Source organism: Miniopterus natalensis, chromosome 12, assembly GCF_054644295.1.
Source record: "Miniopterus natalensis isolate mMinNat1 chromosome 12, mMinNat1.hap1, whole genome shotgun sequence".
In the NCBI taxonomy this organism is placed as follows: domain Eukaryota; kingdom Metazoa; phylum Chordata; class Mammalia; order Chiroptera; family Miniopteridae; genus Miniopterus; species Miniopterus natalensis.
Window position 1 is genome coordinate 1,992,928 of NC_142092.1, and position 13,273 is coordinate 2,006,200.

Here is a 13,273-nt window from a genome sequence, read left to right on the forward strand (position 1 = left end):
CTCAGCCACTATTCTTTTGCTTGCTCCTTCCAAATCTTTGTAGAAACGTGTGTTTTACTGCTGGAATACGTTTTAGGATGCATTGTTTCAATCTCTTGCAAGCCTCATGTTGTTTCTTAGACAATGTGGAAAAACAAGGAGTATGTTTCCCAAATCACTTGAAATCCAGGAAAACGCACACTGCATCAGTCTTCTTCAAACACGCTCTATCTCCTAATGTGTTGTGAACTTTCAACAAACCAGAAAAGAAGGGCATTTTGCAGTGAAATTCAGACGGGTATGTACAAGAGTTCATTCCTATTGGTTGCAGAGTGCAAAAGCATGATTGACTTCATGTTCTCCATGAAACCCTTACATTTCCAAGTGAAAAGAGGTAGGACTTTCACCAAAGGATGTGTTTGCGTGTCTGTGGTGAAAGGAGCTCTAAGTTGGGTATTCAGTGCTGGAGAGTGACACACTCTACACAGGTTACTCAGGGATTTAAGAGCACCAACATGCTGCAAACTGAAACTGCTACAAGGTGTGTGTAGCATGCAGAAAGAAGGCTTGTCATTTCAAAGAAAGAAGAGGAAACCAAAATCCAGGTAGTGAAACGAGCACCCCAGTATGGGAGATGTGCATGTGGACAGTTTCAAGCAGCAGCTCTTTGTGGACACTTGGAAACAGGGCTGTGAAAAATTTCGTACGAAGCAGATTTGGACAAAGCTGAAAGACCTTCCAAAACCAGCCCTAAAGAACTTAGCCAAACAATGAATGTTGCAATAAGCTCCTGCAGGAAAGGTGCTTCTATGACACAACCCCCGAGCAGGTAGCTACATTCTGCACAGTACAAATGCTTATTAATTCCAGCATGAAAATTCACTCCAGAAGGATGAAATGTGTGTGTTTCTCTTGGAAAGAACCCTCAGCCATTGGCTTTTGCTTGCTCCTTCAAAGCCTTTGTAGAAACGTGTGCTTTCACGGCTGGAGTACGTTTTGGGATGCATTTTTTCAATCTCTTGCAAGCCTCATGTTTCTTACACAATGTGGAAAAATAAGGAGTATGTTTCCCAAATCACTTGAAATCTAGGCAAACGCACACTGCATCACTCTTGCTCAAACACGCTCTTTCTCCTAATGTGTTGAGAACATTCAAGAAACCAGATAACAAGGGCAATTTGCAGTGAAACTCAGTCGGGCATGTACAAGAGGTCATTTCTATTGGTAGTAGAGTGCAACAGCATGATTGACTTCATGTTCTCCATGTAACCCTTACATTTCCAACGGACCTGAAGTAGGACTTTCACCAAAGGATGTGTTTGCGTGTCTGTGGTGAAAGGAGCTCTAAGTTGTGTATTCAGTGCTGGAGAGTGACACACTCTACACGGGTTACTCAAGGTTTTGAGAGCACCAACATGCTTCAAACTGAAACTGCCACAAGGTGTGTGTAGCATGCGGAAATAAGGCTTGTCATTTCAAAGAAAGAAGAGAAAACCAAAATCCAGGTACTGAAACGAGCACCCCAGTATGGGAGATGTGCATGTGGACAGTTTCAAGCAGCAGCTCTTTGTGGACACTTGGAAACAAGGCTGTGAAAAATTTCGTACGAAGCGGATTTGGACAAAGCTGAAAGACCTTCCAAAACCAGCCCTAAATAACTTAGCCAAACAATGAATATTGCAATAAGCTCCTGCAGGAAAGGTGCTTCTATGACACAACCCCCGAGCAGGTAGCTACATTCTGCACAGTACAAATGCTTATTAATTCCAGCATGAAAATTCACTCCAGAAGGATGAAATGTGTGTGTTTCTCTTGGAAAGAACCCTCAGCCATTGGCTTTTGCTTGCTCCTTCAAAGCCTTTGTAGAAACGTGTGCTTTCAAGGCTGGAGTACGTTTTGGGATGCATTTTTTCAATCTCTTGCAAGCCTCATGTTTCTTACACAATGTGGATAAATAAGGAGTATGTTTCCCAAGTCACTTGAAATCTAGGCCAACGCACACTGCATCACTCTTGCTCAAACATGCTCTTTCTCCCAATGTGTTGAGAACATTCAAGAAACCAGAAAACAAGGGCAATTTTCAGTGAAACTCAGTCGGGCATGTACAAGAGGTCATTTCTATTGGTAGTAGAGTGCAACAGCATGATTGACTTCATGTTCTCCATGAAACCCTTACATTTCCAAGGGACCTGAAGTAGGACTTTAACCAAAGGATGTGTTTGCGTGTCTGTGGTGAAAGGAGCTCTAAGTTGTGTATTCAGTGCTGGAGAGTGACACACTCTACACGGATTACTCACGGTTTTGAGAGCACCAACATGCTTCAAACTGCAACTGCCACAAGGTGTGTGTAGCATGCGGAAAGAAGGTTTGTCATTTCAAAGAAAGAAGAGAAAACCAAAATCCAGGTACTGAAACGAGCACACCAGTATGGGAGATGTGCATGTGGACAGTTTCAAGCAGCAGCTCTTTGTGGACACTTGGAAACTGGGCTGTGAAAAAGTTTCCTAGGAAGCGGGATTGGGCCAAAGTTGAAAGACCTTCCAAAACCAACCCAAAGAACTTAGCCAAACAATGAATGTTGCAATAAGCTCCTGCAGGAAAGGTGCTTCTATGACACAACCCCCGAGCAGGTAGCTACATTCTGCACAGTACAAAATGCATATGAATTCCAGCATGAAAACTCACTCCAGAAGGATGAAATGCATGTTTCTCTCTGAAAGAACACTCAGCCACTATTCTTTTGCTTGCTCCTTCCAAATCTTTGTAGAAACGTGTGTTTTACTGCTGGAATACGATTTAGGATGCATTGTTTCAATCTCTTGCAAGCCTCATGTTGTTTCTTAGACAATGTGGAAAAACAAGGAGTATGTTTCCCAAATCACTTGAAATCCAGGAAAACGCACACTGCATCAGTCTTCTTCAAACACGCTCTATCTCCTAATGTGTTGTGAACTTTCAACAAACCAGAAAAGAAGGGCATTTTGCAGTGAAATTCAGACGGGTATGTACAAGAGTTCATTCCTATTGGTTGCAGAGTGCAAAAGCATGATTGACTTCATGTTCTCCATGAAACCCTTACATTTCCAAGTGAAAAGAGGTAGGACTTTCACCAAAGGATGTGTTTGCGTGTCTGTGGTGAAAGGAGCTCTAAGTTGTGTATTCAGTGCTGGAGAGTGACACACTCTACACAGGTTACTCAGGGTTTTAAGAGCACCAACATGCTGCAAACTGAAACTGCTACAAGGTGTGTGTAGCATGCAGTAAGAAGGCTTGTCATTTCAAAGAAAGAAGAGGAAACCAAAATCCAGGTAGTGAAACGAGCACCCCAGTATGGGAGATGTGCATGTGGACAGTTTCAAGCAGCAGCTCTTTGTGGACACTTGGAAACAGGGCTGTGAAAAATTTCGTACGAAGCGGATTTGGACAAAGCTGAAAGACCTTCCAAAACCAGCCCTAAAGAACTTAGCCAAACAATGAATGTTGCAATAAGCTCCTGCAGGAAAGGTGCTTCTATGACACAACCCCCGAGCAGGTAGCTACATTCTGCACAGTACAAATGCTTATTAATTCCAGCATGAAAATTCACTCCAGAAGGATGAAATGTGTGTGTTTCTCTTGGAAAGAACCCTCAGCCATTGGCTTTTGCTTGCTCCTTCAAAGCCTTTGTAGAAACGTGTGCTTTCACGGCTGGAGCACGTTTTGGGATGCATTTTTTCAATCTCTTGCAAGCCTCATGTTTCTTACACAATGTGGAAAAATAAGGAGTATGTTTCCCAAATCACTTGAAATCTAGGCAAACGCACACTGCATCACTCTTGCTCAAACACGCTCTTTCTCCTAATGTGTTGAGAACATTCAAGAAACCAGAAAACAAGGGCAATTTGCAGTGAAACTCAGTCGGGCATGTACAAGAGGTCATTTCTATTGGTAGTAGAGTGCAACAGCATGATTGACTTCATGTTCTCCATGTAACCCTTACATTTCCAACGGACCTGAAGTAGGACTTTCACCAAAGGATGTGTTTGCGTGTCTGTGGTGAAAGGAGCTCTAAGTTGTGTATTCAGTGCTGGAGAGTGACACACTCTACACGGGTTACTCAAGGTTTTGAGAGCACCAACATGCTTCAAACTGCAACTGCCACAAGGTGTGTGTAGCATGCGGAAAGAAGGCTTGTCATTTCAAAGAAAGAAGAGAAAACCAAAATCCAGGTACTGAAACGAGCACCCCAGTATGGGAGATATGCATGTGGACAGTTTCAAGCAGCAACTCTTTGTGGACACTTGGAAACAAGGCTGTGAAAAATTTCGTACGAAGCGGATTTGGACAAAGCTGAAAGACCTTCCAAAGCCAGCCCTAAAGAACTTAGCCAAACAATGAATGTTGCAATAAGCTCCTGCAGGAAAGGTGCTTCTATGACACAACCCCCGAGCAGGTAGCTACATTCTGCACAGTACAAATGCTTATTAATTCCAGCATGAAAATTCACTCCAGAAGGATGAAATGTGTGTGTTTCTCTTGGAAAGAACCCTCAGCCATTGGCTTTTGCTTGCTCCATCAAAGCCTTTGTAGAAACGTGTGCTTTCAAGGCTGGAGTACGTTTTGGGATGCATTTTTTCAATCTCTTGCAAGCCTCATGTTTCTTACACAATGTGGATAAATAAGGAGTATGTTTCCCAAGTCACTTGAAATCTAGGCCAACGCACACTGCATCACTCTTGCTCAAACATGCTCTTTCTCCCAATGTGTTGAGAACATTCAAGAAACCAGAAAACAAGGGCAATTTTCAGTGAAACTCAGTCGGGCATGTACAAGAGGTCATTTCTATTGGTAGTAGAGTGCAACAGCATGATTGACTTCATGTTCTCCATGAAACCCTTACATTTCCAAGGGACCTGAAGTAGGACTTTAACCAAAGGATGTGTTTGCGTGTCTGTGGTGAAAGGAGCTCTAAGTTGTGTATTCAGTGCTGGAGAGTGACACACTCTACACGGATTACTCACGGTTTTGAGAGCACCAACATGCTTCAAACTGCAACTGCCACAAGGTGTGTGTAGCATGCGGAAAGAAGGTTTGTCATTTCAAAGAAAGAAGAGAAAACCAAAATCCAGGTACTGAAACGAGCACACCAGTATGGGAGATGTGCATGTGGACAGTTTCAAGCAGCAGCTCTTTGTGGACACTTGGAAACAGGGCTGTGAAAAAGTTTCCTAATAAGCGGGATTGGGCCAAAGTTGAAAGACCTTCCAAAACCAACACAAAGAACTTAGCCAAACAATGAATGTTGCAATAAGCTCCTGCAGGAAAGGTGCTTCTATGACACAACCCCCGAGCAGGTAGCTACATTCTGCACAGTACAAAATGCATATGAATTCCAGCATGAAAACTCACTCCAGAAGGATGTAATGCATGTTTCTCTCTGAAAGAACACTCAGCCACTATTCTTTTGCTTGCTCCTTCCAAATCTTTGTAGAAACGTGTGTTTTACTGCTGGAATACGTTTTAGGATGCATTGTTTCAATCTCTTGCAAGCCTCATGTTGTTTCTTAGACAATGTGGAAAAACAAGGAGTATGTTTCCCAAATCACTTGAAATCCAGGAAAACGCACACTGCATCAGTCTTCTTCAAACACGCTCTATCTCCTAATGTGTTGTGAACTTTCAACAAACCAGAAAAGAAGGGCATTTTGCAGTGAAATTCAGACGGGTATGTACAAGAGTTCATTCCTATTGGTTGCAGAGTGCAAAAGCATGATTGACTTCATGTTCTCCATGAAACCCTTACATTTCCAAGTGAAAAGAGGTAGGACTTTCACCAAAGGATGTGTTTGCGTGTCTGTGGTGAAAGGAGCTCTAAGTTGTGTATTCAGTGCTGGAGAGTGACACACTCTACACAGGTTACTCAGGGTTTTAAGAGCACCAACATGCTGCAAACTGAAACAGCTACAAGGTGTGTGTAGCATGCAGAAAGAAGGCTTGTCATTTCAAAGAAAGAAGAGGAAACCAAAATCCAGGTAGTGAAACGAGCACCCCAGTATGGGAGATGTGCATGTGGACAGTTTCAAGCAGCAGCTCTTTGTGGACACTTGGAAACAGGGCTGTGAAAAATTTCGTACGAAGCGGATTTGGACAAAGCTGAAAGACCTTCCAAAACCAGCCCTAAAGAACTTAGCCAAACAATGAATGTTGCAATAAGCTCCTGCAGGAAAGGTGCTTCTATGACACAACCCCCGAGCAGGTAGCTACATTCTGCACAGTACAAATGCTTATTAATTCCAGCATGAAAATTCACTCCAGAAGGATGAAATGTGTGTGTTTCTCTTGGAAAGAACCCTCAGCCATTGGCTTTTGCTTGCTCCTTCAAAGCCTTTGTAGAAACGTGTGCTTTCATGGCTGGAGTACGTTTTGGGATGCATTTTTTCAATCTCTTGCAAGCCTCATGTTTCTTACACAATGTGGAAAATAAGGAGTATGTTTCCCAAATCACTTGAAATCTAGGCAAACGCACACTGCATCACTCTTGCTCAAACACGCTCTTTCTCCTAATGTGTTGAGAACATTCAAGAAACCAGAAAACAAGGGCAATTTGCAGTGAAACTCAGTCGGGCATGTACAAGAGGTCATTTCTATTGGTAGTAGAGTGCAACAGCATGATTGACTTCATGTTCTCCATGTAACCCTTACATTTCCAATGGACCTGAAGTAGGACTTTCACCAAAGGATGTGTTTGTGTGTCTGTGGTGAAAGGAGCTCTAAGTTGTGTATTCAGTGGTGGAGAGTGACACACTCTACATGGGTTACTCAAGGTTTTGAGAGCACCAACATGCTTCAAACTGCAACTGCCACAAGGTGTGTGTAGCATGCGGAAAGAAGGCTTGTCATTTCAAAGAAAGAAGAGAAAACCAAAATCCAGGTACTGAAACGAGCACCCCAGTATGGGAGATGTGCATGTGGACAGTTTCAAGCAGCAGCTCTTTGTGGACACTTGGAAACAAGGCTGTGAAAAATTTCGTACGAAGCGGATTTGGACAAAGCTGAAAGACCTTCCAAAGCCAGCCCTAAAGAACTTAGCCAAACAATGAATGTTGCAATAAGCTCCTGCAGGAAAGGTGCTTCTATGACACAACCCCCGAGCAGGTAGCTACATTCTGCACAGTACAAATGCTTATTAATTCCAGCATGAAAATTCACTCCAGAAGGATGAAATGTGTGTGTTTCTCTTGGAAAGAACCCTCAGCCATTGGCTTTTGCTTGCTCCATCAAAGCCTTTGTAGAAACGTGTGCTTTCAAGGCTGGAGTACGTTTTGGGATGCATTTTTTCAATCTCTTGCAAGCCTCATGTTTCTTACACAATGTGGATAAATAAGGAGTATGTTTCCCAAGTCACTTGAAATCTAGGCCAACGCACACTGCATCACTCTTGCTCAAACATGCTCTTTCTCCCAATGTGTTGAGAACATTCAAGAAACCAGAAAACAAGGGCAATTTTCAGTGAAACTCAGTCGGGCATGTACAAGAGGTCATTTCTATTGGTAGTAGAGTGCAACAGCATGATTGACTTCATGTTCTCCATGAAACCCTTACATTTCCAAGGGACCTGAAGTAGGACTTTAACCAAAGGATGTGTTTGCGTGTCTGTGGTGAAAGGAGCTCTAAGTTGTGTATTCAGTGCTGGAGAGTGACACACTCTACACGGATTACTCACGGTTTTGAGAGCACCAACATGCTTCAAACTGCAACTGCCACAAGGTGTGTGTAGCATGCGGAAAGAAGGTTTGTCATTTCAAAGAAAGAGGAGAAAACCAAAATCCAGGTACTGAAACGACCACACCAGTATGGGAGATGTGCATGTGGACAGTTTCAAGCAGCAGCTCTTTGTGGACACTTGGAAACAGGGCTGTGAAAAAGTTTCCTAGGAAGCGGGATTGGGCCAAAGTTGAAAGACCTTCCAAAACCAACCCAAAGAACTTAGCCAAACAATGAATGTTGCAATAAGCTCCTGCAGGAAAGGTGCTTCTATGACACAACCCCCGAGCGGGTAGCTACATTCTGCACAGTACAAAATGCATATGAATTCCAGCATGAAAACTCACTCCAGAAGGATGAAATGCATGTTTCTCTCTGAAAGAACACTCAGCCACTATTCTTTTGCTTGCTCCTTCCAAATCTTTGTAGAAACGTGTGTTTTACTGCTGGAATACGTTTTAGGATGCATTGTTTCAATCTCTTGCAAGCCTCATGTTGTTTCTTAGACAATGTGGAAAAACAAGGAGTATGTTTCCCAAATCACTTGAAATCCAGGAAAACGCACACTGCATCAGTCTTCTTCAAACACGCTCTATCTCCTAATGTGTTGTGAACTTTCAACAAACCAGAAAAGAAGGGCATTTTGCAGTGAAATTCAGACGGGTATGTACAAGAGTTCATTCCTATTGGTTGCAGAGTGCAAAAGCATGATTGACTTCATGTTCTCCATGAAACCCTTACATTTCCAAGTGAAAAGAGGTAGGACTTTCACCAAAGGATGTGTTTGCGTGTCTGTGGTGAAAGGAGCTCTAAGTTGTGTATTCAGTGCTGGAGAGTGACACACTCTACACAGGTTACTCAGGGTTTTAAGAGCACCAACATACTGCAAACTGAAACTGCTACAAGGTGTGTGTAGCATGCAGTAAGAAGGCTTGTCATTTCAAAGAAAGAAGAGGAAACCAAAATCCAGGTAGTGAAACGAGCACCCCAGTATGGGAGATGTGCATGTGGACAGTTTCAAGCAGCAGCTCTTTGTGGACACTTGGAAACAGGGCTGTGAAAAATTTCGTACGAAGCGGATTTGGACAAAGCTGAAAGACCTTCCAAAACCAGCCCTAAAGAACTTAGCCAAACAATGAATGTTGCAATAAGCTCCTGCAGGAAAGGTGCTTCTATGACACAACCCCCGAGCAGGTAGCTACATTCTGCACAGTACAAATGCTTATTAATTCCAGCATGAAAATTCACTCCAGAAGGATGAAATGTGTGTGTTTCTCTTGGAAAGAACCCTCAGCCATTGGCTTTTGCTTGCTCCTTCAAAGCCTTTGTAGAAACGTGTGCTTTCACGGCTGGAGTACGTTTTGGGATGCATTTTTTCAATCTCTTGCAAGCCTCATGTTTCTTACACAATGTGGAAAATAAGGAGTATGTTTCCCAAATCACTTGAAATCTAGGCAAACGCACACTGCATCACTCTTGCTCAAACACGCTCTTTCTCCTAATGTGTTGAGAACATTCAAGAAACCAGAAAACAAGGGCAATTTGCAGTGAAACTCAGTCGGGCATGTACAAGAGGTCATTTCTATTGGTAGTAGAGTGCAACAGCATGATTGACTTCATGTTCTCCATGTAACCCTTACATTTCCAATGGACCTGAAGTAGGACTTTCACCAAAGGATGTGTTTGTGTGTCTGTGGTGAAAGGAGCTCTAAGTTGTGTATTCAGTGCTGGAGAGTGACACACTCTACATGGGTTACTCAAGGTTTTGAGAGCACCAACATGCTTCAAACTGCAACTGCCACAAGGTGTGTGTAGCATGCGGAAAGAAGGCTTGTCATTTCAAAGAAAGAAGAGAAAACCAAAATCCAGGTACTGAAACGAGCACCCCAGTATGGGAGATGTGCATGTGGACAGTTTCAAGCAGCAACTCTTTGTGGACACTTGGAAACAAGGCTGTGAAAAATTTCGTACGAAGCGGATTTGGACAAAGCTGAAAGACCTTCCAAAGCCAGCCCTAAAGAACTTAGCCAAACAATGAATGTTGCAATAAGCTCCTGCAGGAAAGGTGCTTCTATGACACAACCCCCGAGCAGGTAGCTACATTCTGCACAGTACAAATGCTTATTAATTCCAGCATGAAAATTCACTCCAGAAGGATGAAATGTGTGTGTTTCTCTTGGAAAGAACCCTCAGCCATTGGCTTTTGCTTGCTCCATCAAAGCCTTTGTAGAAACGTGTGCTTTCAAGGCTGGAGTACGTTTTGGGATGCATTTTTTCAATCTCTTGCAAGCCTCATGTTTCTTACACAATGTGGATAAATAAGGAGTATGTTTCCCAAGTCACTTGAAATCTAGGCCAACGCACACTGCATCACTCTTGCTCAAACATGCTCTTTCTCCCAATGTGTTGAGAACATTCAAGAAACCAGAAAACAAGGGCAATTTTCAGTGAAACTCAGTCGGGCATGTACAAGAGGTCATTTCTATTGGTAGTAGAGTGCAACAGCATGATTGACTTCATGTTCTCCATGAAACCCTTACATTTCCAAGGGACCTGAAGTAGGACTTTAACCAAAGGATGTGTTTGCGTGTCTGTGGTGAAAGGAGCTCTAAGTTGTGTATTCAGTGCTGGAGAGTGACACACTCTACACGGATTACTCACGGTTTTGAGAGCACCAACATGCTTCAAACTGCAACTGCCACAAGGTGTGTGTAGCATGCGGAAAGAAGGTTTGTCATTTCAAAGAAAGAGGAGAAAACCAAAATCCAGGTACTGAAACGACCACACCAGTATGGGAGATGTGCATGTGGACAGTTTCAAGCAGCAGCTCTTTGTGGACACTTGGAAACAGGGCTGTGAAAAAGTTTCCTAGGAAGCGGGATTGGGCCAAAGTTGAAAGACCTTCCAAAACCAACCCAAAGAACTTAGCCAAACAATGAATGTTGCAATAAGCTCCTGCAGGAAAGGTGCTTCTATGACACAACCCCCGAGCGGGTAGCTACATTCTGCACAGTACAAAATGCATATGAATTCCAGCATGAAAACTCACTCCAGAAGGATGAAATGCATGTTTCTCTCTGAAAGAACACTCAGCCACTATTCTTTTGCTTGCTCCTTCCAAATCTTTGTAGAAACGTGTGTTTTACTGCTGGAATACGTTTTAGGATGCATTGTTTCAATCTCTTGCAAGCCTCATGTTGTTTCTTAGACAATGTGGAAAAACAAGGAGTATGTTTCCCAAATCACTTGAAATCCAGGAAAACGCACACTGCATCAGTCTTCTTCAAACACGCTCTATCTCCTAATGTGTTGTGAACTTTCAACAAACCAGAAAAGAAGGGCATTTTGCAGTGAAATTCAGACGGGTATGTACAAGAGTTCATTCCTATTGGTTGCAGAGTGCAAAAGCATGATTGACTTCATGTTCTCCATGAAACCCTTACATTTCCAAGTGAAAAGAGGTAGGACTTTCACCAAAGGATGTGTTTGCGTGTCTGTGGTGAAAGGAGCTCTAAGTTGTGTATTCAGTGCTGGAGAGTGACACACTCTACACAGGTTACTCAGGGTTTTAAGAGCACCAACATGCTGCAAACTGAAACAGCTACAAGGTGTGTGTAGCATGCAGAAAGAAGGCTTGTCATTTCAAAGAAAGAAGAGGAAACCAAAATCCAGGTAGTGAAACGAGCACCCCAGTATGGGAGATGTGCATGTGGACAGTTTCAAGCAGCAGCTCTTTGTGGACACTTGGAAACAGGGCTGTGAAAAATTTCGTACGAAGCGGATTTGGACAAAGCTGAAAGACCTTCCAAAACCAGCCCTAAAGAACTTAGCCAAACAATGAATGTTGCAATAAGCTCCTGCAGGAAAGGTGCTTCTATGACACAACCCCCGAGCAGGTAGCTACATTCTGCACAGTACAAATGCTTATTAATTCCAGCATGAAAATTCACTCCAGAAGGATGAAATGTGTGTGTTTCTCTTGGAAAGAACCCTCAGCCATTGGCTTTTGCTTGCTCCTTCAAAGCCTTTGTAGAAACGTGTGCTTTCACGGCTGGAGTACGTTTTGGGATGCATTTTTTCAATCTCTTGCAAGCCTCATGTTTCTTACACAATGTGGAAAATAAGGAGTATGTTTCCCAAATCACTTGAAATCTAGGCAAACGCACACTGCATCACTCTTGCTCAAACACGCTCTTTCTCCTAATGTGTTGAGAACATTCAAGAAACCAGAAAACAAGGGCAATTTGCAGTGAAACTCAGTCGGGCATGTACAAGAGGTCATTTCTATTGGTAGTAGAGTGCAACAGCATGATTGACTTCATGTTCTCCATGTAACCCTTACATTTCCAATGGACCTGAAGTATGACTTTCACCAAAGGATGTGTTTGTGTGTCTGTGGTGAAAGGAGCTCTAAGTTGTGTATTCAGTGCTGGAGAGTGACACACTCTACATGGGTTACTCAAGGTTTTGAGAGCACCAACATGCTTCAAACTGCAACTGCCACAAGGTGTGTGTAGCATGCGGAAAGAAGGCTTGTCATTTCAAAGAAAGAAGAGAAAACCAAAATCCAGGTACTGAAACGAGCACCCCAGTATGGGAGATGTGCATGTGGACAGTTTCAAGCAGCAACTCTTTGTGGACACTTGGAAACAAGGCTGTGAAAAATTTCGTACGAAGCGGATTTGGACAAAGCTGAAAGACCTTCCAAAGCCAGCCCTAAAGAACTTAGCCAAACAATGAATGTTGCAATAAGCTCCTGCAGGAAAGGTGCTTCTATGACACAACCCCCGAGCAGGTAGCTACATTCTGCACAGTACAAATGCTTATTAATTCCAGCATGAAAATTCACTCCAGAAGGATGAAATGTGTGTGTTTCTCTTGGAAAGAACCCTCAGCCATTGGCTTTTGCTTGCTCCATCAAAGCCTTTGTAGAAACGTGTGCTTTCAAGGCTGGAGTACGTTTTGGGATGCATTTTTTCAATCTCTTGCAAGCCTCATGTTTCTTACACAATGTGGATAAATAAGGAGTATGTTTCCCAAGTCACTTGAAATCTAGGCCAACGCACACTGCATCACTCTTGCTCAAACATGCTCTTTCTCCCAATGTGTTGAGAACATTCAAGAAACCAGAAAACAAGGGCAATTTTCAGTGAAACTCAGTCGGGCATGTACAAGAGGTCATTTCTATTGGTAGTAGAGTGCAACAGCATGATTGACTTCATGTTCTCCATGAAACCCTTACATTTCCAAGGGACCTGAAGTAGGACTTTAACCAAAGGATGTGTTTGCGTGTCTGTGGTGAAAGGAGCTCTAAGTTGTGTATTCAGTGCTGGAGAGTGACACACTCTACACGGATTACTCACGGTTTTGAGAGCACCAACATGCTTCAAACTGCAACTGCCACAAGGTGTGTGTAGCATGCGGAAAGAAGGTTTGTCATTTCAAAGAAAGAGGAGAAAACCAAAATCCAGGTACTGAAACGACCACACCAGTATGGGAGATGTGCATGTGGACAGTTTCAAGCAGCAGCTCTTTGTGGACACTTGGAAAC